This window comes from Anser anser, assembly GCF_964211835.1.
Source record: "Anser anser genome assembly, chromosome: 17".
NCBI classification, from domain to species: Eukaryota; Metazoa; Chordata; class Aves; order Anseriformes; family Anatidae; genus Anser; species Anser anser.
In genome coordinates this window covers 8179048-8204117 of record NC_139738.1, presented here as the reverse complement: position 1 = coordinate 8204117, position 25070 = coordinate 8179048, and the positions used below count along the sequence as shown (strand labels likewise).

General features: G+C 46.9%; 1 protein-coding gene and 1 long non-coding RNA gene across 22 annotated transcripts in view; one reads left to right on the top strand and one right to left on the bottom strand.

Annotated features, from left to right (window-relative positions):
- The window catches only part of EIF4G3 (eukaryotic translation initiation factor 4 gamma 3), a 153094-nt gene that overhangs the window by 46286 nt on the left and 81738 nt on the right, over positions 1-25070 (top strand). For 14 of the 21 annotated variants that reach the window (XM_083803105.1, XM_083803104.1, XM_083803100.1 and 11 more), the window contains exon 3: positions 5489-5632. The exons of 3 other annotated variants lie outside the window; for them this stretch is intronic. The gene's annotated coding sequence lies outside the window, so the exon portion shown is untranslated. Of the gene's footprint in view, positions 1-5488; positions 5633-7334; positions 7475-25070 lie in introns of those variants that run through there. 4 more of the 21 variants (XM_083803103.1, XM_083803098.1, XM_083803096.1 and 1 more) reach the window with 2 other exon arrangements.
- LOC310883181 lies at positions 2794-25066 on the bottom strand. Its single transcript, XR_014573361.1, has 3 exons — positions 15624-25066; positions 6665-7372; positions 2794-4416 (listed from the first exon to the last, which is right to left on the bottom strand). It is a non-coding gene; the product is annotated as an uncharacterized lncRNA (long non-coding RNA).

The window sequence follows — 25070 nt, the reverse complement described above, 5'->3', positions numbered from 1 at the left end:
TTCAAGAAAACACGAGTTTGAAAGAAAATTCCCTGTTTTAGGGAAAGGAGAGAAATTTCGCAGCTATGTTCCGTTTGAGCTTTTATTTGCAGCCCTTGGCAGGTTGCAAATCTCAAGTAAGTCCTAGAAAAGCTGAATTAGGCTGGAGGAGGCACATGGTCAGAGGTATTCAAGAAATTCATTCATCACAGCTCTCTGCACTTGATTTCATGAGTAACGCTGTCATGAATTTCAGGTCTGGGTTTGCAACATCGGTTATTTTCAGTTGAATTTATGTATATACATAGCATGTTACAAAAGTCCTGTAACACAGAGGTATGCACGGGCAGCACCTTTTATACCCAGAAACGCTTTTTAACTTCCACAGTTTGCGGCTCGGCCACCGTATGTGGTTTCTGAGCAGTTCTCGGCGCGGGGATTTGGCGGCGCACCGCTGCCTTCGGAGCCCGTCTGGTGCCTGATGCCACGCGGTGGCTCTGGGCTGACCCGGTGCTCTTCTGGCCCGTTCTGTGTATCGTGCATGGGATGGGAGGACGAGTCATTGAAGATAAGGGCAGCCCACAGACGAAACTGCTATTTTTAGGCAGATAAAAATGAGAAGTAATTCAGCTATCCCTTCCGTGCCTGTGTAGATTTCCCTTCCATGCGCATGTAGTACCAGGACCTCACTCCCGTTCGTGAGCTCTTTTTTCCAAAACTGTGCTGCTTGCCAAAAAAGGGGAATGGAAAATCTCAAGGCTTTCACTATATGCTCCAGTAATATCCCCCGAAATACTACCAGAGGAGCACGTTTTCCTGGAGGGCAGAGGGCAGCGGGGAGGAGCAGGCCAGGCGAAGTTTGTCAGGTGCAGTGTCGGAGAACTCGGAGATGCTCAAAACTCTCAACAAAATGTTGGTAGCACCTCTTTTCCAATGAAATTGTACTGATGCTAGAAAGAAAAACACCTTATCTTGTGAGCTATAATCTTCATTTATTTTTTATAGTATAATGTAGAAAATCCTGGTACTGGGTAGGGTTTTTTGTGTTGTTTTTTTTTTTCTTGAAATCCAGCAGTAGAATTGTTTTAAAGCAGATCATCCTCAGAAATACTTGTCTCAGTGAATTAAGCTCATAGTAGTAAGTTCCCCTCATCAATAATGGAGAATGCTGCATCATAAGAGCTACTTTTGAACCTAAAGATTTGGGTTTCTTCCTCTAAGCAGCTTCCTTCCTGGTGCTTCCGAACCCCGTATGCTGCAGGGAGTTATGGCACTTACTCCTACCTCTGCTCTAAGGTCCCAAACCTGTGGACTCCAGAAAGCGGAATGGCAGAAGACTGAAATTTTCTTTCTGTCGTAAAACGTTTCCATGGCTAAATCTGGCTGTTTTGGCTTGGAGTTTGGGGGGGAAACACATTGCTGTACAACAGAAAGGGAACTTGTAGCAACGGTGATCTTAAATGTCATAGGCCACCCTGTGTGGCTGCACCCGGGGTCCTGGGGACTGATTTCTGTTGGAAACGAAATGAATATGGACTAACGATTAGAAGCAGACGTGCTCTTCAAATTCAGCATGAGGCACGAGCTGGGGATGAGCTGAGAAAACAGCTGAGTTAGTGGGCACCCAGCGCTCCCACCAACAAGCTGCTGGGGCAGACGACGGCGGAGGTTGGTCCCTGCCTCGGTAACACGCTGAAGCTCGGTCCAAAAGTACTTCGGGATAAACTTCTGTAAGCTGACTCCTGGATGTGAGCTGATTGGAAGTGTTAGTTCGATGTACCTGTGGCTTTGGAGAGGAGCGCCTGTCCGTTGCTTGGCTGTAGGCTTGAGCAGCTTCTGCAGCGTTGCTAGATCCAACGTCGGCTTTTCTGTATTAACTGCAGCCTCTTTGGAGCAGCATCGTGTCATTGCCCAAGGTGTCAAGGAACCCACTTGCCCCAAACTTTCCACTACAGTATGAGAATGGTATCATCTTCTGTCGGTGGCAGCCAGCTGTCCAGCAGTCTGTCTCTGCAGACAGAAAAGCCCTGAATGCTGCCGTGCTCAGGGAGCGCGCTGCGCGGGGAGTGCTGCTTCCTTGAGAAGCCCAGGCTGAGTTGCCAGGTGGGTTATTCATGCCTGGTGCTGATGTGAACACCTGCAGTTGTTCAGGAAGGCAGAAAAATCCAGCACTGTGAAGGAGGCTGAATTCAGGTGCTAGGTAAGGCTTGTCTCCCTCGCTTGGGTGCCCCTTTGGTTGCTTGTCTGCCCCGGGAGCCCGCTGCTAATTTCACACCCCGCAGAGGTGCTGTGGTTCGCCCCGTGTCCTTTAAAGGGATATTCCTGCGCAGGAGAGAATCCCATAGAAAAGAGATTACAGAGGATTAACTGCTCCAGCCTCCGTGTGCCGACCTGGGCCAGGAGGCCGCCCCGTTCCCTGCGCGGCCGCGGAGGAGGGATGCTCAGTTCCTTGGGTGCCGACAGCACTTCTTGGGGGCTGGTTGCACCGGCTCAAGCAAATAGGTTGGATGCTGGAAGCAAAGAGTTTGTCTGAGTCTGAACTTTTTTTTTAATAAATCTGGGGAAAAGAGCGGTAGTTAATGATAAATGATCGTTGTATCGTGACAAGGCAGTCCCCGTAATCTAGGGGTGTTTGTAGTGTGCCCCATCCATTCTGGTCTTACCTGAGGGTTTCCTGGATGTGACAATGTACCTGAAATTATGTACGTAGAGAGAGAAGAATAATCCCAAACTGGTGAAAATTTGTGCTGAAAACAAAAGATTTAAACCCAAAAGGAAAAGAGAGAGTTCCAGCCTGAGCTTTACTTCGTTTCATTTTTATTTCTTTTAAAACATAGGATTAAGGCTTCTGAAAAATTAAAGTTATAGATAGCCTCATATTACTCAGTAAAGGAAAACAGGAAGTGATGCCCCAGCAAATGAATATGCAATTTTGTGTATCCACCTTTAGGAAAATAACTTCATCTCTGGATTTAAGAAGGATATTTGCTTCCGCAATAATCTCAGACCGAGTTTGTTTTGCAGAATCCCACTTGATAAACAGAAAACCAAACCCCAGGCACTGTGGTGTCAGGCACCCCAGAACAGAAGGAATGCACTCATACACTCTCCATTCCACCCCCCTCCTTTAGTTACTGAATGAACACAGAAATTCAGCAAGTTCATCTTTTTACTACATTTCGCGTTTCCTACAGCTCCCTTGCTGCAGCTGGCCGGGAGGACGCGGCTCCTGCCCGCGCTGGAAGCGCAGCCCACCACCTCTGTGCGTGCACGACACCGTGCCCGGTGAGCTTAGCGGTAGGAAGTGCTCGCAGGTCAGTGGTAGCCTCCCATCAGACACTGTCCCAGGGTGTTGCTGCCCAAGTATCATAATGGCATGGTTTTTGATCGTTTTGTTACCGTAATTAGGCTTTCAAGCGATCTTTATAGGTCCAGACCCGTGCCTGTAGCGTATCTGCTACTTGTCTGCTGTTTGATTCCACGAGGGTGTTTCGCGGCCCATCGCTCAAGCAGCCGCACAGCTTTCTTTTTGGTTTGGCTTCCAAGTCTCATGCTCAGTTCAGAAGAGCATTCCTGCAGACTTTAATTAACCTCCAACCTCGGTTATTTGCATGCAGCTGCTTTAATATCCGAGGAGGGCTGTTGAATGCTCACGCTGTCCCGGGATGTTTACTTACCGGTGCCCCCGTCCCCCTCATCAGACATCCGTGAGGATTTGCACTGGCTGCTTTGTGACGAAGGGCCAGGTACGCGTGCTGTTGGAGATCAGAGGATTTCGGGTGGCTCTGGCCTTAGGTGCAGTAGTGTGAGCACTTGTAAGCGCAGGGAGATGAGAGCTGACGGCGTTTGAAGCACCACAGCTGTCGCAAAGTAAGCTCTGCTTCTTCACAAGTGCACAGCGGCGTTCAAGGAGACATCTTGGGGATGGGCTCGAGCTGCCGGTGGGGCTGCTTGTGTGAATGATTTCCTTACGGTCTGTGTTGCCTTTGCTTCCATATCCCACCCTTAACTGCATTTTTCCAATATCCGTCTTGTTACGTAGTCACTTTTAAGCACTGACTTGTGCTCTGTTGACATGACGAGTCCTTCAAGGCTGTCTTAGGTGTCACGTAAGGGATTTTGGTTTTCCTGGGGACAGAACGTGGATGGTTTTGTGATGCTCTCTGTAGCGCTGGTTTTGATTCAGCTGACGGAGGCTGTTGCTCACGCACCTGCCTGTCTATGTCAGCCAAAACTGAGATGATTCCTCTCCGGGGAAGGGAAGGATCCAGCTGGGGACGGAGGACGAGGTGCTCTTCCTCGACCCGCCCTTCTCTCTGATGGGCTCAGGGCTGCTGTAAATCTCCCCCACTGAATGCTTCTGGGCTGCTTCCAAGCCTCGAGAAATTGCACATTATCATTCTTGTTGATGGTGCAGCTGTTTTAGTGTTTTAGGTACTGTTAAAAAAAAAAAAAAAAAGGCATTGATATTTGGAATATAATAACATGGCTTGGAAAAGCATTCGGTTGAACTCTGTGACTTCTGCTCTCGTGCTGTGCTGTCTTGGAGCTTGGTGCTAACGCTCAGCAGAGATGGAGGCAGCACTTTTCTGCCTTTCCTGGTACATCTGCTGCTAGCTGAGGCTGGGCAGCGTGCATGCGTGTGAGAGGTGCGCACACAATTACCCACGCAGCGTCAACGTCCCCTCCTGAGCATTGCCTGTGGCGTGCTTTTACGTGCCTGGAACTAAACGAGTGCTTTTCAACAAGCAAAGCACAGGACTGAGAAGCCGGTGGATGAGCGAGTCGGGGACTTCCACACCGTGAACATTAACCAAATCCACAGAAACTTGCGTTGAACCGCTGCGAGTGTGACGCCCAATGGCTATGTGATTCTTTCTTTTGCTTTGATTCTCCCTTTCTTGCTGTAGTGACTGTATAACCTACGTATTAAATATTTCCATCAGGGAGATAGCACAGTGGAGCAAGTACATGTGCCACGAATGTATTCTCCAACATCTTGCTTAGTGTGTTTCAGTTAGTAGTTTTGATCGAGATAGCAGATAAGTGTATGCACGAATTACGTTGGTATTTCATTCTTTGCTGGCGGCACACCCTTCAGATGACGAGGCCTCTGGGGGCAGTCCTTTATAACCTTTTGGAGGAAAGTATGTGGATTTTTCCCTTATTTTGTCATTTGGGTCACTGGTAGTGTGTATCCCTTTGCAAAAGCACAGTATTGTTTGATATGGCGATAATGGAAGATCAGAAAATTGCAGGCCTGGAGTCGAAGGGATGTTGCAAAGCAAGGCCACAGCAGTGAAGCTCATGCAGTTCCTACGCATCTTCCCCAGTGACTCTAGCTGGTGCTCTTGGTTTTTGATCCTTCCTGAATCACATATGGAGTTAACTAACTTGTACAGAATTTCACTTAATAACAATAATAAAATAATAATATGCTGCTAGCTGCTTTCTTAAAAAGATTACAGTATCAAAGATTGGATTACTAATGTTATGTTTTTACTAACAGTTTATCTCCACACAGGTAACACAAGTAGCAAGACAGCCGGGTCCTCCTGCCCCATCCCCTTACACTGCACATGAAATAAATAAGGGACACCCAAATCTTGCTGCAACGCCACCGGGACATGCATCGTCCCCAGGGCTTTCACAGGTAAGAGCTGGCATTGGAGCAGAACGTTCCCAGCCGCCCTCTTTTCCTCTTGTCTGATTCTCAGCTTTGCTGCTCAAATTCGACAAATCTGTCCTGTCTGTAACCAGTACATAAAACTCGATTGATGAACGACATCTTTATGTGGGTCAAACCTCACAGTGACTCAGGTAGCACTCCAGTTTATTAGCCATCAGTTCATTGTTGATTCTTTAACAGAAACTAGAAGCGACTTGAAAAATTACAGGAAATAATCATTGATGAGGAATGTGCATCACTGTAGGGTTTGGCTGCTTTGAGGCACGGCCTGACTTACATCTTAAACTCCATAGCAGTCCCGGATGCCTTCTCTGTTAGGGGTTTCCATTTCAAACGTTCTGTACAGGTTGCCACAATTTTGTAATTCTTCTAGGAAGTAGGACAGTAAAATGAATTGCAAAAATGAATGCTAATAAAAGAAATGAGACAAAGGACTGATTACAAAATGCACGGAGGAAGAGATAAATAGAAATTACAATAAAAAAGGGAGAAATAGCGTTTAGTAAGATGTGAAATAAATTGGTCTCTTTGTAGTCTTTATTAGATGAATATTCTATAGGGTTGACGCGAGAGTGGAAAAGCTTACTTTAAAAGGAAGGGGTAAAACAGGCAATGGGGACACGGAAAGAGAGGGGAGATGAAAGATAAGGGATTGTGGAAAGTGGGATGTGTAAAAGTATTAACGTTTGAGGTGGAGGAAAGCCCTATGTTTCACTTGTGCTCATTTAAGTTATACCTCTTTGAGTAAATGGAGCAAAGGCAGCAGACGGGAGCAGGTTGGTTGCTCAGAAATGCAGCTGTGTTCGGAGCAAGGTGTCAGCAGGGGCCACAGCAAGGTGGTGGTAACGGCTTCAGGCATCCTGCAGCACTGGGAGAAAGTAAGCTTTCTGTTCTTCCTGCCAGCCTCTTTAATTTGGATGAAATATTAAACTCTACGTGACCTTTTTGGCCGTGAGATGTGTGAAAACAAATGAGGTCACGTAAGGAGCACTTCACCTTAATGCCACGCATTGTAGATAAAGCTTGGCGATGCGTGTTTGACAGCGCTCGGTGGGAAAACTGGAAACCTGTGGTCGTGTTTGAAAACGTGCAAATGCTCATCCTTTATGAAGTGAGAAATTAGAGATAGAAGTATCTATTCCGGGTCACAAGTAGCTTGCAGGCACCAGTCAGTGGTCTCTGAGCAGTTCCTTGCGCTCTCGCTGCATGGCTGTTGGTAATAAAATCTCTGTTTTGAGGACTGAGGCTCACCTAGCAAAGAGGGAGGATGCAGCAGCGTTGCAGAGCAAACCCTAATCTGTTGTCTGGCTTGTGTCATGTATCAAGAAATTCATTCCTGGTAGACCTTGTCAACAAAGGGAAGCTAATCATGTGGTAGATAAGAGGGGAAGAAAGAGAACGTTCCAGGCAGCCTCTTAAAAAGAAAATTCTAATCAAGGTTTTTTTCTTCCCTTAATATTTTCCTGTTGAGTCAGTGTGTACGTAGACAGCGGGCTCTGTGCCAAATCACCAGTCCAGGCAGCCGGGAAAATGCTCGTTTCCTGTTCTGCTGGCTCTTATCGTCTTGGAAATGAGCGTCAGATTGTGTCACTCCGGTGTTGCTGGTAGGAGCAGTTTGACCTTACGTCCTCCGTGTCAGCTGAGGATCCTCGAGGGCTGTAGGGGGTTATTTGTCCTCTGACAGTATGGGGCAGGCCCTGCGTGCTGAGTGAGAGGAAGCAAAAGCAAAATCAAAGTTATAATCCAGGCCCTGGCAGTGAGTGAAGCACCAGTCATTGCGTTCTGCAGGGACTCCGGAGGAACGAGGTATTTTGATTCAGTTGCCTGAGGTCTGGACAATTTTTTTCCCTAAGTGACAGGGGAAAACTATCTACAGCTACAAAGCTGGGATTCGGTAGCAAAATAGGAAAAATAGTGGTTTCTGTTCGCTTGCAGAATGGGATTGCCTCTGACCAGGTGCTTTCACTGTTGTGGGTTCCCATCAGTTAACCCTCACATTTGCACTGGAAGTGATGGTAAAGAATGAAAATGGAAGGCCCTGTACCTGGGGCAGTTCCACCAGTAAGGCTTAAAGGGGGTTTGAGTCTCTTGAAATAAGCAGTTAAAGTGTAACCTGTTCCCAGAGAAAGTTTTCTGTACCCTTGAACTCTTAGAGGTTTGGGTTAACTTAAGGTTGTGGTGTTAGTTTTGTTGTTGTTGGGTGGGTTCTCTTCGTTTCTTTTTGTTTTGCTTTTAACCCTAGAATTCTGAATATTCTTACCTATACCTCACCTCACTTTGACCCCTGTCAAATGCTGAGTATCAATATTATATTATGGTAACAAATTCTCCAGTTTAGCAGGGTGTTAGATGCAAGTGTTAGCTTTTTATTGCATCTATCATTTTTCTCCTGTGGGTTTCATTGAATGCCCTCTTGTGCTTGCATTAAGAAATGAGGTGAGTGGAAGTCTCCTGTTTCCAAACCGCTTTTTGGGGGAAATTCTACAATGACTTCATTTATTTGTTTTCATTTGGATAAACAAAGTCCTTTAAATTTCTCATCACATGTGAGTTTTTTCCATGCCGTAATTGTTCTTTTCATCTGTTTGGCCCCCTTGAATCCTGCTATTTCCCTTTCGATATAAAGGGACCAGAGCTGACGTGGTGCTCTGATGAATGGTTTATTACTGATTTCTGTAACAGCAATGTGGCATTTCAAAGCACTGCGTATCGTAACAACCCATGCTGTGTTCATGATGGAGCACTGAGCAAAGGTCGTCTGCTTTTGTCCAGTTGTGCCTAACGTGCGTGTTCTTGATTTGAGAGAGTAACTAAAAAGATAAGGAAGAGACCGCTCCATTTGAGTTAGAATCCGATTAAGGGGTCGTTGTATTCTCCCCAGAACCATGACTCAATGAACATTCTTAAAACCGAGTCTTTTCAGGGTAGGGACTGGTGTTTAGTCAGCAGTGAATGAAAATATATACACATGGTTTTGGGCTTCAGACATTACTACGGTCTAAAAACCTTTTTGGCAGAGTGATAGCACACGTGTTACTTGTGTGGCCCCAAATCGCTCTGATTGCTGACTGTCAGTGCAGTGCTCTGCAAAGAGATCGGCCCCTCACTCGTGTCTGGTATCTCAGCATCCCTCCTTTGGGGCTTGGAGCTGCTGCTACGTTCTTCAAGTGGGGATCTTCCAGAAGCAGTAATGTGGAGGGGAGCAGAAGGTTAATAAATGCTGCATTTCCGCAAATTTCTACCCGTGGCGTACGTCTGAACCTCCTTCCTCCCTTCGGCTTTGTGGCTTGAAATACTAGGCAGGTGACTGGGATTGAGGGATGGCCACAGGCAGCAGAGCGGGGGTATCTTCTGTTCCAGCCATCTAGACGTGAGGCGTAAGGAGCGGTCCCCTTGCTGTTCTGACGGCTGTAAAGCTGTTCCAGTAAGTCTGGGTGGTGGGAGATAGGTAATGCCTTAAAATGCTGGTGAGTGATACAAGGAGCTGCTGTTCTGTACAAAAAGATCCAGGCGGTGAGGCAGCAGGACCGCTCCACAGGGCTGTGACGAGGTTCCAGCGTGGTACTGGGCGTTCTGTGGGAGCCTTTGGGAACCTCGGCTAGGATGAGACAGGTCAGGAGGATGTACGGGGTACTTAGTGTCTTGTGGGAAGAAAAGTCAGGTGCAAATGTATGTTGTGCCTTTGTAGCTGGCTTTCCTTTAACTTTATTTAAACAAACAGAAACAGATGTCTTGCGCAGTGCTTTGGGCTTTGGTGTTTTTCTCACTCATTCTTCTACCTTTTCCATTTAACATACCCAAAGCAGGAGAGAGGCTTGCTGTTAGGCTTCCTCTGAAGACTCTCATAATGATCAGCCTCTGGCACTTTGCTGCCCTTCAGAATTAGTTTCTGTAGCAAAACTAGACGAGCTTGTCAGCGATGAGACACAGTCCCACACCCCCTGTCTCCGCAGCAAGAGGCAGCGTTTCTGCTTCCCTCGGCCTTCCCAGATTCCAGGGCCTTGAAATCATGCTGCTCTCTGGAATGTGTTGAACTCCGCTAGCGTTTGGGAGTGCACAGCACATGTTGCCGCAGTGATGTTATGGCCAGATGTGGCCCCACGTACGCAGAACTTCATATTTCTGTTCTTTGCACAGAGGGCCCCCCGTGCAGACTGGGAGAGGAGTGGCACATCTCCTCTGCCTCCTCTCTGGGCCTGCAGACTTCAGGAGGGACTGGAGACAATTCACTTTCTCAGCATGCAGAGAAAAGGAGGAATCAGTACAAAGGAGCAGATACATTTCTCCCTGGGCATGGCTACCGGGGCGAGTTATGATGAGATCAGGTAGGGGAGATCGTGGGGTTGCAGAACGCAGGGCACTGCGGGGTTGCTGCTTGCCCGAGCTCTCTCATCCTGTGCTGGATGTGAGGTAGTCCAGTGCGAGTAGTGCAGGCAAAGAGCATTCACACGGGCAGTTAACACAAAGCAGCTGGGAAGCTGTAAATCCGGCCCCCGCTCCGGCTTTACGTTACAGTAATTTATTGTGTAGTCGTGCCTTAAGAAGGGAGTAACGATAAAGTAGAGCTCTTCCAATGCAACCAGACTGCGACTTGGAAGGAGACCACAGAAAAATGCTTCCCTCTGTCCACCAAGTGATCAAAAGAGGAAGAGGAGCTCTTCCAGTCGTAGTGTGAGCAGGAGGAGAGGGCAGGAGGCAGCGTGCAAAGCTCAGGGCATCAGGAGAAGACGATTTCGTCTTCCTCCCCAAGACCTGGGAGTGTTTTGAAGGATCCTGGGGAACAAGTGTAGTGGATTCTGGCACGTGAGATGAAGCAACACAAGAGGAGAATGGTTCAGAAATGCTGTTCCAAAAGACTCTTGGCTTTCTCTGCCTTAGCTTTAAAAAGTGTGGGCTCTGATGCGTGTGCTGACTGATTCCTTTAGTCTGGGACTACAATTTGTAAGCAATGACCGGCAACTCTTGGAACAAATCACCAGGAATTTCCTCTGTAATCAATGAAAGCTCTAGGTCTTGTTCTGATCACGCTGTGCGCTGAGCAGATCAGTGCTTTGTGCCCACGGCTACCTGTTAGGCTGAAATGATGGAGCAACCAGTAGCAGAAGACCCTGTGGCATCTAATGAGACCTTCCTCTGAAGCTGTTGTAGCTATTGACAGCTGTGTTTAATAATCCCTTATCCGTTTCTAACAATGCCAAGATACACCCATAGAAAACAAAAGTGCAAGAGAGCTGAATTCTCAGGATGCTGGTATACAGAGACCTTGACTTTTAGGTGGCTGATTTAAATCCAAAACAGATTGTACTAGCTGAAACTTGTTACCATCTGGTTCTTTGCCTTAAGTGAAAAGAGTTTTGTGGTCTCATTCTGGTCCTCAAAAATGTCACCATAGCTAAATTAGCGTTTGTAATAGCAGTGAGACATTCCTTAGTACCTTAAGGTCTGGGAATCTGTGCCAGGAAGCATGTCTGTATGCCATCTGTGGCATGTTTATAGGCAATCCCCAAGCCCCTTTTTTATTACCTTGGATCCTTTCTACAGGAGCTGGAATTCTGTCGTAACCATAATGTTTATTCACTATTCCCTCCCATCATTCATTGCCCAATTTAGATTTTAGGTGCTTTTAATAAAGTTACATTTATTTATGAATTGGAATGGAAGAAGGAACGTAACTTAATCCCGATCCCACCCCATTGCACCCCGGGGTAAGTCAGGTGCCCTGGGACGAGCTGTTTGCTCCTCGCGCTGGAGGCGGTGACCCTCTGCGTCTCGTAGCCTGCAGCCCATGCCTGACGCTCCTCTTCCCCCAAACGCAACCGTTCCCTGTTATCTGCGTCCATGTGTACTTTGCCACGAAAAAGCAATTGCTGTAAGGTCAGATAATAAACTTCCACGGTCCCTGAAGCACGAGGGGCTCTCTAATTTTATCGTCTCGTTTGTGCAAACACCCTGTCCTTCATTTTTCTGTTTGGAGAACATCTTCCTGGACACCTTTGTCAGAGTTGGTTCTCCAAGCTCACCGCTGAACTCTTCGCCCCAGAGAGCCTTTCTGTACAGGAAGCTCCTCGTTTTGTGTAAGGTGGCGTTGTAGCAGATTTCATGCCAATTAAAAATGCACAGGGTCCCGTAACTTGTGGAGCAGGTACGGTTGCCAGATACTAATTAGCAATTGTCTTTGCAGCCACAATGATGTGGACATAGAATGAGAGATCAAGCTCTCCTTGCGTAAAAGAAGCAGTCGAGGCTGGACCTGGTCAAGAGAGAAGCCTGCATCTGCGTGCTGCCCCTCTTCTGCCTCTGAACAGCAGATTTCAGTGTCTTGGGTCTTCTGTCTGTACCAGATATAGGGTACAGAAAGCGTAAACAGTAGGACCTGTGGCGGTGCTTTGTGTGCAAGAAACCTGCCCTCCACACATACGCAGTGTGATGTATTTTCCTGAGCAGCCAGTAATTCCACCTCTCGTACTTCTCCCTTCTTTCCTTGTGCATGCCTCTGTACATCTGGCTCGAGCTCCTTCACGGTGAACATTAGTAATGCAGCTCGCTAATTTGGAGCTTGTGAGGAATACATGACTTCAGGTGGAGATTTGAAAATACGAGTTATTTAATAGCTGATAAATCCAGGAGAAGTGTAATCTTCTTCTGTTAAAGACCTGCTGGAAGTACAGCTGAACTCTGTGTTTTGTAATAGGATTAGCAGTTTTTTGATCGGGATAATAATGCTCGGAAAATTTGTTCATATAACGTCTTTCAGTGTTTTTGATTCATCGCTGTGCCTTTTGCTTCCTTAGTTTAAACCTGTGCTGGAAACTTAAAGCATGTCTGTGTCTCGGCACCTGCTGTCAGCGCCTTTTGGGCTTCAGGATGCTTTTGGGTATGAAAGCTCAACTTTGTAGCTGTCTTCTAATTTGGGGAATGCAGCTGTGTGGAAGAAGAGCTGCAGGCTTTTGGGGAAGGGTGATCTGGGATAGTGGGAAAGGCCTAATACAGCTTTAAGTGCAAATTGATGCTATGAATTTCAATAATTATTTAACCTTGGAAATAGTTAACATTTCAAAGTCACGACGTAGGTGGGATGAATTGGCTTTAGTATTTGTGCACTTGGGAAGAACTGAAAACAGCCTTTCCTTTTTTTAATAAGGAAGGAGGAAAATCTGTTATGATTTTATCACGTACATGTGCAAAGCGAAGAACACAGCACAAAAGCTGAGCCTGGTTAGGACTACGCTTGTTTCCGGACCCACCTCTTGCTGCTGCTAGTGCTTTTTACTGCTTTGAGGGTGTTCAGTGAGAACAGAATTTAATGCTTTTCTGTGTGGTCTCGTGTGCCCAGCAGGTGAAGATTTGTGTTTTTCTGCTCCTGCTTGAGCTTGCTTTCTTTCAGGTGTAACCTGGCCCGGCTTTGTGTCTTCCTTGGCCCGTCCACCCTGGTGTAAATGTAGTTATTTGAATAAGAAAGCTTGCAGTAGGTGCCTTGGCCCCACAATACATCCAGGATGCATGATTGGCTTGTGATGTGATGGTGAATCAAAAGCAGTTTAAATGTTACCATTAGCTTTTGGTGGTGGTGTTGTAAGTAGCATTTTTAAAAGAACATTAAACTCTTCTGTAGTGATTTTAAAACGTCACTGATCCCTTTCTTCAGGAGATTTCTGTGCATGTTTTCTGTTATCACAGTCATGCGGATTGAGTTTTGTATTGATGCTTTTCAGACTTTACTACTCGTTGAAACACATTTTTATGCATAATAGAAAACAAGAAAATAATGTGAAGCAACTTGCCAATTTCCTTACATTTAGTAATTTCTATTCTCATATTCCTTCTGTAATAATACCTTCTGTTCCATGCAATTTCTTGCATGCTTCAGAAAAATACATGGTTATAAACAAACACAGTGTTGCAGAAGGCAGCATGTCCTAATAAACACTGAAGTCAGCACAAAAGTCAGAGCTTTACGCAGTTTGCATTTGTAAACAAAAAGGGAAAAAAAAATCCCTGTGAATTGATAAAACTGGGGAGAAACAAGTTTGTTTGCTAGCTAGAGAAGCTTTTCAAGTGGTTTGACAGTACAAAGACTCTCTAACAAAACCGTATTCTTGGAATTCATGAAAACCCAGCAAGTGACTTTGTCACTCTTCCATAAAAAGCCTTTCAGAGTCGGAGCCCTTGAATGACTGGCGTCCACAGTTAGCGTGGTGCCAGCCGAGGGAAGTGCTGAGCTGTAACCTCTAGAGCCATTTGCAGCGTGGGTAAGGAGGATTGCCCCACGGGGTGAAGGTTTGGGATCGATAAACAGGTTCTCCTGCGAGCAGGATTCTCGGTGAGCTGCTCCCCGTGGCAAGGAGTACAAAAGTATTTGATGATTATGGAGCAGGAATTCCACATTTAGCTCCTTGTGGCTCGAAAGAGCTGCGTCCACGTTCTCCGTAGACTGCTCCGTATAGTGCCGTTAGACAGTTTGGTTGCTTTAAATTGGCCAAATGTGCACAACATTTTATTCTGGTATTTCCGTGCTTCAGTGTAAGGCAGCAAATTTTGAACGTTTAGTCTGATTTATTCCATAGACTCATAAAATCCAGTCCAAGTGGCTGCCGAAAGCAGGGTCAGCTAGAGCAGGTCGCTCCGGGCCATGGCCACCTAGTCTGGGTATCTCCAAGGATGGAGACTCCACAACCCAAGTAGCCTCGTTTCGTTATATGTAAATGGAATTTCTTGTAGTTCAACTCGTGGCCATCTCCTCTTGTTGTTTCACTAGGTATGACTCGGGAGAGTCTGACTGTCTTCTGTGCACTGTCCCGTCAGGTGTCCCCTGAGCCTTCTCATCTTGAAGTTAGTCCTGGCTGTCCCAGCTTCTCCGTGTAAGCCAGATGCTCCACAACCTTAAAGATGGTCATGGCCCATCGCTGGGCTCTCATGTCCAAGTCTCTTTTGTCCAGGGGAGCTCAGACCTGGCTCCGGCGGGGTCTCACCGGCGCTGAGCAGAGGAAGGATCTTTCCCTCGACCTGCTGGCAGTGCTTTTCCCAAGGAACCAGTAACACTGCAGCACAGACAGGTGCAGATGCAGCTTCCAGAACTGGTTGCACTGGTTAACCAGAGGCGCTGACGCTGAATTTATGGCTCATGTCCCTTCTGTCCTAGTCTCAGGTGACGTCCCTACGCCACATAGCGCTCGTAAGATCAGCTCTAGGTTTTTGTTGGGTCTTGGAGAAAACTAGGAGGAAAGGTGTGGAGTAGGGCTCGCGGTGGACTGCAGGTTGTCTTCCCAAGCAGAAGCGTTCATCCTCAAAGTTCATGTTCCAGTTAAAGTAGGGCAAAATTTTACAGGACAAGTGAAGAGCACTTTGTAAGTCAGGGGTTTCTGCTGAGATTCAGAGGTCTGCTTCCAACAGTGGAGGTAGGTGTTGGAACTTCTGCCCCCAACACGCATGCACACGCAGGCAGTATTTTTGAGTACCTTTGTTACGGAAAATATCGGTTCCCTTAATTATGCAATGGTCGTTACCAGACCACCCCCGGGCTCCGAGCCACGTGCTGCAGTCTAGGCGGGGACTGGCATTTCAGTCCCTCTAAGACACCAACTAAATCCATACTAGTATTTGCAGATGTTATGAAATGATAATCTGCTGTGGCTTTATCCTTGCCCTCGTGCCTTCGTTAGCAACAGTTTGAACTTAGGCAGATAATATTCTGTGTGATGGGTTGTGATGGCCACAATAAATGGCTGCCTGGGAGGATGACAGCCGCCTGCAGGACATCTGTCCACCCCGATGTCACAAAATTACCCTGCTTTAAATATTTCACTCTGCATCTTCAGGTGTCCACAGCACTGGGGTCTGAAGTTAGTTTTCTGGTTATCAGCTTGAATGTCTTGGCCTTCTGCTATTAAAAATAAATAAATAAATAAATAAAAAGCCCAGTGATTGTTTTTCCTTCCCAAAGCTGGGTTGTGCTTACCTTAGCTTGAAGCACTGTGCCGAGGGATGCTTGCGTCCAGCGGTGCGGCTGCTGCTAACAGAACCCCGAGGATTGTGCAGCACCGGGGTTAAAAACACGGGGTGAGCCTGAACTTCTGGGAGGCAGCGCGTCAAACAGGGACACTTTGTCTTGCTTTTCCCTTTCACCCTCCTCCTTTGTAACGTCCCTACAAGAATAGTAACCGCAGTGTCTTAAGCAGGAAGGAAAAGAGTGTGTATCTTGTGTCTGTGTGCCCTCTGCACAAACCGTCTTTGTCCAGGGAACAGGAAACCACATTTCCTTTGCCTTCTTCCCTTGGTGGGAATGCGATTTTTGATGTAAGAGTAGGAAAAATGCCTGTAGTTCTGTGGCTGCTACTTAAGGCCCTGTTTCCCTGCTCAGCTTGCTGCATTTGCCTGCTTGAAAGTGTGATGCTAAATCATGTGAAGCCATAAAAAGGTTGTTAAAAATTTAGCAGGGATGGTAATGACACAGATGAGAGACCCTGAGATAAACTGCTGCAGAGGAGTGAAGATAACAAAGGTTGAGCCACGTTTGTCAGAGAAGTAATTCTTCCTGGGTCAGGATATTCTCATCCTTCTAAAGGCTGAGTTTTATATTTCCCAATGCGGGGAATTCTCCTGAAGGCTGGGCTCTGGACGAAGGGAGGAGGGAGCGAGTGGCCAGCGAGGACACCGGTGTGCTTGCCATGAGGACAGCTGAGGACAGGGACTGCTGCAAGCAGCACAGGCTCTTCCTGGTCTGCAGTTTGGTGAATCCCTAAAATCCACCACTGGAGGCCAAAACACTTGTATAGAGACACCTGGAACTGAGTACCTGGTGTTTTGAGGAAAAGTTTTTGAAAAAGCCGAAATACTTCAACTCCCCAAACAGTCACGGTTCCTTTTACTCTTTGCTTCCCTCCAAATCATAGCCGTGACCCCCCCCAGTAAATTTGCAAAGGCTTTGCACCCATGTAACAAGCTCAGCCCCTTCATCAGAAGCAGGGTATTTGTGCTGCCAGCTCAGTTCTGTAGATCTAGTGTTAAATCCTGTTTGAAAGTGGAAACCTCTAATCTGCATAACCTGTTCAGTGTCACAGAAGAGCTGCCGTACTTGCCTCGTTGGTTTTAATGGGACTTTGAATATTCCAAGTGACAGAGTGTAACATACGCAGAAAAAGAGTGTTTTCAAGTTACTGGTGCATCCTAGAGGGTAGGAGCACTGCCTGGTAGAGAGTTGGCAGAGTAGAACTGCATGCATTATTTTTATTTTACGGAGGTGCTATGATGAGGACAAGCTGATTTCAGTGATGCTGGATAATTTGCAAATGAGCTGATTAAAATTTCAATAAAAATTGAAAGTCCTGATGTGGTATATGCCAAAGAATTGCATATTTGAACACGTAGCTGTGAGGGGGGTGTTGAACAGAATAACCCGAAGGTGTCTGATTACCTGCAGCTGAAGTATCACTGGAAATAACGAAAGTCAAACCACGAGCATTTAGAGGGGAATTGCCCGTGTTTATTGCTTTAATCGTTGTGCTGTTTTTAAATTTGGGATGGTTCAGCTGCCTTTTAATGCTGAGATAGTTTACGGGAATAGTGTGAGAATATGTTTTTACGCATTCTTTGAGAGGGCAGCGTGTAGAAAAGCCTGGGAAATGACTAAATTAAATAGTTCAGGCTTCTCCATCACTGCAACGTTTGCAGATGAGCTGGTTCTGCGTATTACGTACGGTCATAACAGGCACTGCAGACCTTTTCCTAACTAAGTCACTGCAGGCATCAGCTTCATACTCGCTTGTCGTGATCCTGCTTGGCTGACTGCAGGGCACACCAGGAAAAAAGCGATGGGATTGGGATTATCTAGTTACAAAATAGTAATAAAAATGGGTGATGTTCAAAAGAAACATTGGGCAGGAGCCACATGGTCTGTGCTCAGGCACAGGACCTAACTTGCCGTGGCTGCAGCGCAGGTTTCTAGGTGTTGTAGTGACATTGGTACCCGTCCGAGGGAACGTGTCAAGCACTAACACAGCTCGCTCCTGCGGGATGCCTCTCAGCTGTTTGGGCACTTGGTTCCCTTCTTCACAGGACTTTATTCCTGCACGTGCTCATTGGGAGGGCTACTGAAAGAATTGAGGTGCTTTGGTTTTGTTGTGTGTTTGTCACCAAGGGGGCATTTCTAGCTCGTTAACGTGGTTGATACATAGCCAAGAGCAGTGCTGAAACCAGAGAGGCAGAAGGACACTGAGATGGTCTCATGTGGCTGTTGTGGCTTCTTATGATGTTGATTTCTGAGTGCATGTGGGTTAAAACGTCTGAGTCTTTGCTACCTGAACTTGTCCTGTAGGTTGCTAATTCCCTGGGTAGGTTGGGAGCTCGGGAACTCAGAGTTAAGAAGTGGTTTTACTTTGGCTGTTGCCAATGCACCAGTTAGGTCAACAGTTGCTTCATTTCTCCTTTGGTCATCCCCGTCCCTGGGAGAACAGCCGGGGACGCTGCCAGGACCAGGAGCCCTTCAGCCCTTTGCTTGAAGCTGCTGGAGTTTGTAAGTCAGCACCCCGGATGGGAAAATGTGCGTGTTGTGTGCCTCTTGTGGGTTGTAGTGGTAGTAATTTGGGGCTGTACTCGGATGCTCTGGCCCTAGCTGTTATTTCTGCCTTGCAATAACATCAGATTAAAAAAAATAATCCTGCTGTAACATTCAGTCTTTAGAAGTTTTAAACAGTTTTGCAGTCACTTGAAGGCAGCACCAATGCTGGAAGACCACAGGAGCAACTGGTTTGGGTTTGGGGAAAGACCGAACGGGGCTTCTGGTAACGCTGAGGTCACACCAACTTACACCGCTCCCAGAACTGAGGCCACTCAGAGAGTGAAGCTTGAGGAAAAAGGAAGATGCCGGCTCTGTAGGAGGGGCGGTCTGAAGGAATGCTTCTGGCGTGTGGCTGCCTGTGGGTGAATTTATTGGGCAGAAATGAAGCTAGGGGTTTTAAATTACCCTCTTATTTTTAAGAGCTAAATGCGGAGAAGTTGCCGGTTATTGGGTGCTGTTCGCTTGCAGTCTTTCAGGTGGTAAAAACGATTTGAGCTGTAGGTGGGCAGAGTAAAACCAACTCACCAAATACATGGTGGTTCAGGATTACAAGCCACGTCTTTTCCTTCTGCGCTTGCGAACCAAGGAATGGTTTATGCTGCTGCAGGGATTTCTTCACCTGCATCCCCGGCCAAACTGCTGCCGTCCAGGCCAGTGACCCAGGGGAAAGCTTTCTAAGAGGCTTTTCTGTGCTGAGAAACCTCCTCAAGGGCTGCTGCATCAACGCAGCCGGGCCCACATTCCCTGTTGTGGTTTTCCACGAGGAAAATAGTTCAGCATTTGGAGGGAGAAGCGAGTCTGATTGTTAAAAGTAGGGCAAGAAAGGGAAAACCATGCAGTGAGTGATCTTGCCGTTGACTCTGTTGCAGTGTGTTGTCTTGTGCCTAGCTCCAGGAGCAGTTGTGCTTTGTGTCAGGTAGCCTGTATACACAAGAACTTGTAATTTTGGGGCAGGAGCCCTCAGGGTGAGGAACCCCGAGGGAGTGTAACTCTGCATGCCCACCTGGAGTGGCTTTAATCAACGTTTGGTGTGTAGCTGGGTCGGGGAGCACCCTGGTTACGAGACTGCTGTCCTTCAGAGACACTGGTACATCAGAGGTGTAAGCGTGCCTGGGGTTTTGTTCGGGGGTCTCCTGGGGCCAGGGATGGATCTTGCAACAGTTTTATCCTCAGTTTCCAGCTGATGCGTGCTTCCTATACTTGATGTTGGCAAAAAGCGATTCAAAATCGTTTTGAAAGTCCGTGCGGTGACACTTCCAGTACGCCTTTAGCTGGGTGCCCTCCGTCCGTGGGCGCAGCGACAGAATCTCACCCGAGATACAAACCACTACAGCAGGTATCGTTTGTCTCAGCGCAGAGAATCGCATTCCTCTCTCTTGTGTCCATGCAGGAAAAACGGCCTTTGGGGTTGCTCTGGGATAGCTGCCTTTGGCCCAGCGTGCTTCGTATTGCTATAAAATGTTTTGCTTACGCTGTCATGTTCCTCCCAAAGAGATTAAAGCATTTTGCTGGCATTCAGCTGAGTTTCAGCTCGCTGTGGATAGGAGCGCGGTTGCTGCCTTTGTTACTGGTGAGTAACTGGAAGTCCAAAGGCTTTCGCACCCAAGGTCACACCAGGGATCAGCGATAGAGCGGCAGGCTCCTGAGTCAGGGTCATGCGTTGAAATCGCAAGACCATTTCTCCTCCTGCTATGTAACTTCAGTAAATATAGACCCATCAAACTTCTTCCGTGAGTCAAGGGAGGACTCGAGAAGCAGCCACAGGGCTTAACCCCTGCCCGTGCCAAATCTCGCCGGGCTGCTGAAGGCAGGAGGCTCAGGAGCAGCACCTTTCTGCCTGGGGATTTAAGAGTTTTGTTCCAACAGGAAAAATTTCCACTGGCTGCGGGAGGCAGAGAGCTGCGTGACTCAGCTTTTTCTGAACCTGGTGTGTGTACTTTGCCTGTTTATTCCCAGTACAGTCAGTACTGAGGGAGTCATGTTACGCAGCAGGCACAGTGTTTATTAACCAGCTCGGGAACTGATCTAAGAATAACTTTTTTCATTTGTTTTGTTGGTAGTGATTTTTTCTTTTTTTTTTTTTTTTGGCTTAGTGCAGCTAGCAGCCCAAGGTGGGAACTCTACACAGAAAACAGATAGAAAGGGTTTTCCCCAGCAAGTTGCAGGAATCCATAAACACAAACATTATTGCCTTCCCCCCGTGGATAGCCACGTCTGAAACATAAAATCACTAAGATGAAAGCTTAAGGAAAGCAAATTGCTCTGCCTCAAAAGTGGAGCAGCTCAGCAGCCGTCCATTCTGTTCCAGCTCAGGGTGCTGCAATTATTGAACTTGAGGGATTTCAGTGTCAGTGTTTAGATGCTTCTGGACCATAATTTGTATACTGAGCAATATTTGCTTCCCTGCATTCCCCTCTGTGGTAGTTTATTTAGGGAATTTTGGGAGCGTTTCCTTGCCGATCTCTTCATTTGTTCATCCTCATCCTCAGTGTTTCAGCCACGGTGCATAAAAGCCGCGCATTTCCAGCATGACTGAACATGATTATAATCACCTTGCGTACCTATTTAGGTGCTTGGCACAGAAAAAGTCCTTTTGACAGATAAATACGTGCGATACTTTAAAGCAGCCTACTTGTCTGAAAAGCAGTGGGTTGCTGTGATTTATTCTGTTGGTCGTTTTGGTGGGGTTTTTGTAGGCTACCGGGTACTGCAGATATCTACAAAGCACTTTTTTTCTTTCCCTGTTATGGTGTTTGACACAAATACCAGGGAAGGCACACCTCCAGCTGGTTTGAAGCATGCCAGGCAGAAGCATTTGTTGTTGTTGTTTAAGAATTGTGAAACATGTTTATTTAGATGATGTTTGTTGTCTTCAGCGAGATTTGTCTTGCACTCACTTCTCAAGGCTGCAGTTGCGAACCTTGCACTCAGAGCTGTCGTCTGGGCTAGGAACAGCACTGGCTGCCCAAAACATTCCCTTTTTTTGATGACAATAATAGCGGGAGAAACCCTTCAGTGCCTGCTATTTAAGCCATCATGTGATGTTGTTGTGGTTTTTTTTTGTATGACTCTGTGCTATACTGACTCCGATGGGGTTTAAATACTTAAACAAATTGAATACTCTGCTGCGTCATCTTGCATTTGCCTCTCAGCCCTGCAAGTGTCAGAAATGACATCTGTTATCAGTGAGGTGGCTGTACTTAAATTTGGCACTGTATTTAAAAATGCCTGCTTTACAGTCATTCTGATAAAGCTCATTTTTTTTATGGCTTAGTGACAGCCGCGCTTCCTTTCTTATGCATTTCTCTGCTTGGTTGATGAAAAGAAAGCTGTGTTTTGGAGGTGGGTAGGGATGTCGGTAGTAGCATTGAAGTTGTATCTAACTTGGGCTCTATCCTGTTGCGTGCAAGTTAAGCCTCAAGAAAACCTGTTTATCCTGGGCCTGAAGAAGGGGAGGGATAGCTGATATCCTCCTCCCTTCTTGTTGAGGGGAGGAGCAGCTCGAACCGTCTGGGGTAAGGTCTCCGCTCTCGAGGTACAGAGCAGGAGGCGCGAGGAGCTGCGGTCAGCCAGTCCATGTGTGTGCTGGTGTCCCTCAGCGCCGCCTGCCCTGCGAGCCTTCTGTCCTCCGTGGAGGGGAGCTCCAGCAGCGCGTGGACTGACCCCGAGCCACCGATCCTCCGAGGGGAGAAGCCACCCGAATGTCAGCTTGGGCAGAAAGTCGGGAGCAAGGTAACAGAAAAGCAGAAGAACCTCACGGACAGAAAGACAGCAGCGTTTCCCCACGTCTCGTTAGTGCTTGATTATGCTACGCCGTGGTGAGATCTCGTTGCTGTGGTGCCGTTGCCGCTGCGAGGTGTGGTACATACTGTTTATGATACAGCATTGACATGAACAGCTCAAGCAGAATCACACTTGTCAAATAAAAGGGGAAAATATTTGATGCTGCATCTGACATCTCAAAAACTAGAAGGCTTCTTGCAAATTAGTTGTTAACATGAATTAGAGATTTTGCCAGCGGTAAGACAAGAGGATTGGACCACAGAAGCTCCTGAAGAGGAGGGGCAGCAGAAAACCTGCCCTGCTCGCCTGCTAGAGGTTGCTGCTTCCATAGCAGTAGCTGATGAAAACATTGAATTGCTCTTGAACCAGTCTCTTCTTCTGCTGTGTTGATACAAACTGCTGCGGAGTAACACTCTTCAGCTAAATATTCTACCAAACGTGTTTTGGTATCCTAAATCACAGCAAAGATCTAATGATGTACTTGGAGACAGAGATTTTTATCATCTCTTTGACCCAAAAAGCAATGTTGAAAATCAGGGAGGAAATAACAGAACATCCGTTTGAGTTAGCTTGTGTAGTAGGAACGCTCTCGTAAGTGGCTGTGTTGGTGCTCGAGGTTTGCTCTGCAGTGATCGGCGTGGCTCCCCAGGCAGCAGTCAGGAGGTGCTGCGGCGGTTGGTGTTTGGGGTGAGACACTACGGCGGGGCACGCTCAGTCCCCTCACCCTCTGCACGTCGTGCTTCAGTTCTTTATCCCAAACTGGAAAATTCCTTGGTCAGATTGTCTCTGTGTTTACGTTTACCTTGCATTACGTGTTGATCAGCAGGAAATTAATTGGGGATTTTATGTCCAGGAATGAATCAGAACAGAAAAAGAGTAACGCCAAGACCCCCGAGGTCTCTGTTAGGCTGTCCGCGTGGCACAGGGCGGTTACGGTGTGTGCTGGGACATGCTGAGGTAACGTCTTTCAGTGGTCAGATGTGCCAAGATGCTCTTCCAATACAAGGCATACTCTTGCTCCAAAACCCATCCATATTTCCTTTGACACAAGCTAATTTTGGAAGGGCTGAGGGGTCTGAGCTGTAGTAGGGTCTGTGACTTCGCTGTAGGACTCGGATTCAGCTGAGCTTCGTTTCTTCTATGTTTTTCTTTGGTTAACTTATTCCTTCCTTCCTAATGCATGGGATAGCTGGAAAGTATTTCTCTCTGAGGGCTGAGAGACTTGATGAACATCAGCACAGCGGAGCAGGCTTAGCTGAAAGAGAGGAGGAAAAGAGTAGACAAAGGGGATGTGCAGACATTGCTCTCAGAACAGCCAGCGGGACAGGAGGCGGCGTGGGGCTGGGAACGTGACGCACATCGAGCCTGGGAGGTGAGAAGTGAGTTCCTGCTCTCGGGGAGGCTTCTTCCCCTCCTGCAGTCATCCACGATCAGCCGTCAGTAACTCCTGTTAGTGGGGATGCTTGCTTTCCTTAGAACCTGACATCAGATGCTACTTCCACCTTGTAGGAGCTGGTTGGCACACCCTTGAAAGCCAGAATAGGCCTGTGTGTACTTGGCGTGGTTTGCTAATTCAGACTCAGAAGTTTTACAGGCTGCAGCACCAAATTTTGGTTCTTTGTGTCATTTCTAAACCATTCCTTGTGCTATTTGCTTGAAACAGAGCCTCAGGCTTTCTGCTGGATCACCACACCGTGTGAATCCTGTCTTGATAGCTGTGAAACTACAGTTGCTTAAGTTTCTTTCTTCTTTCTTGAATACAAACAGATTTGGCCTACCACCTATAGCTTAGCTTCATTGTTTAAAATCTAATTATTCACATCAAGCACAGCACAGTTCAAATCAAAGACACCTTGAAATGTGCCTGAGGGCTGGTGCAGTGAAACCTATTCTCTTGATACCACTTTATGGATTGAAAAAGTTTCCTTTTTTCCTTATACTTGCTTTTGAATTTTAATGCAAGGGCCATAAAATTCGAAGATGAGAAGATTCAGCAAGGCTGTGGCTTGCAGTGGGAATATATAGTAGTTCTGTGTACAGGGAGGTTTGGCAATGTTTTTAAGCATATCCTCTCCCATAATCTGTAAAGTGAGCCCAAAGACCTTCCCCCAGAGGAGACCCAAGACCTGATGAGCTTCTTTAATCGTAAGGTAAATCTGATGATACGCAGCCAGAGGGTTAGTAGCGACTGCGGCTACCCTTGGGAACGCCGACATTCAGAGCTGGCACAGCGAGGCATCAGCCGTGCCGGATGGGGCAGGAGCCGAGGAGCAGGAGAAGTGGTTTGTGGAGTCGTGCAGGAGCCGCAGGGCAGCACGTAGAGCCTGGGGGAATTCCTCTTGGAAGTGAAGGCTGTCACAGACTAGAGGCTGGTTTTTGGGCCAATACAATAATAAATTTAAAGAAAAGGTAAGCTTTTTATGGTTAAAAATAAAAAAATAAGGGGGGGGGGGAAGTCCTCTGAAAGGAGGAATGTCTTGTTAAAATGTGTAATCGGCGTAACTACAGCTCCAGTTTATTGTTACTTTGGGCAAATAACATGGGAGAGAGCATCTGGGAGTATAAATTGTTATAGCCCATTGAAATCAATGGAACTGTGAACATTTACACAACCAATGGTCTGTCTTACATCTGTAACAATTTCAGGCAGTTTCATTGTGTTGCAAATGCTTTAAAGCAGCAGTAGCTTGTATTAAATGCATTCAAGCTTATTGCTTGTCATTTGTCGTATTTTAGAGGATCTGCCACCAATACCTATGGTTCCAGCTCTCCTTGGGCACACGTTTAGAGCAGGGTCAGGCAACAGGGCTTCAGTGACGCAGAGCTGCGTTGATGTGTGCTTGCTCTCATGTTTTCCACTGTGGTGCTTCTGGAGTTTAGGGTGGTGTTGATAAATGGTTGGGTCCCCAACAGAGAAGGCTTTCTCCCTTGTAATCGCCCAATCTCTTTGTGTGTTCTTTATCTTAATGGTAATCAAAAGTCAGTCTGATAATGTGTTCGCTTTCCATCTTTTGGGATGAATCATTTGAAACACTCATTTTTTATTCACTTTTTTTTGTTCCCTGG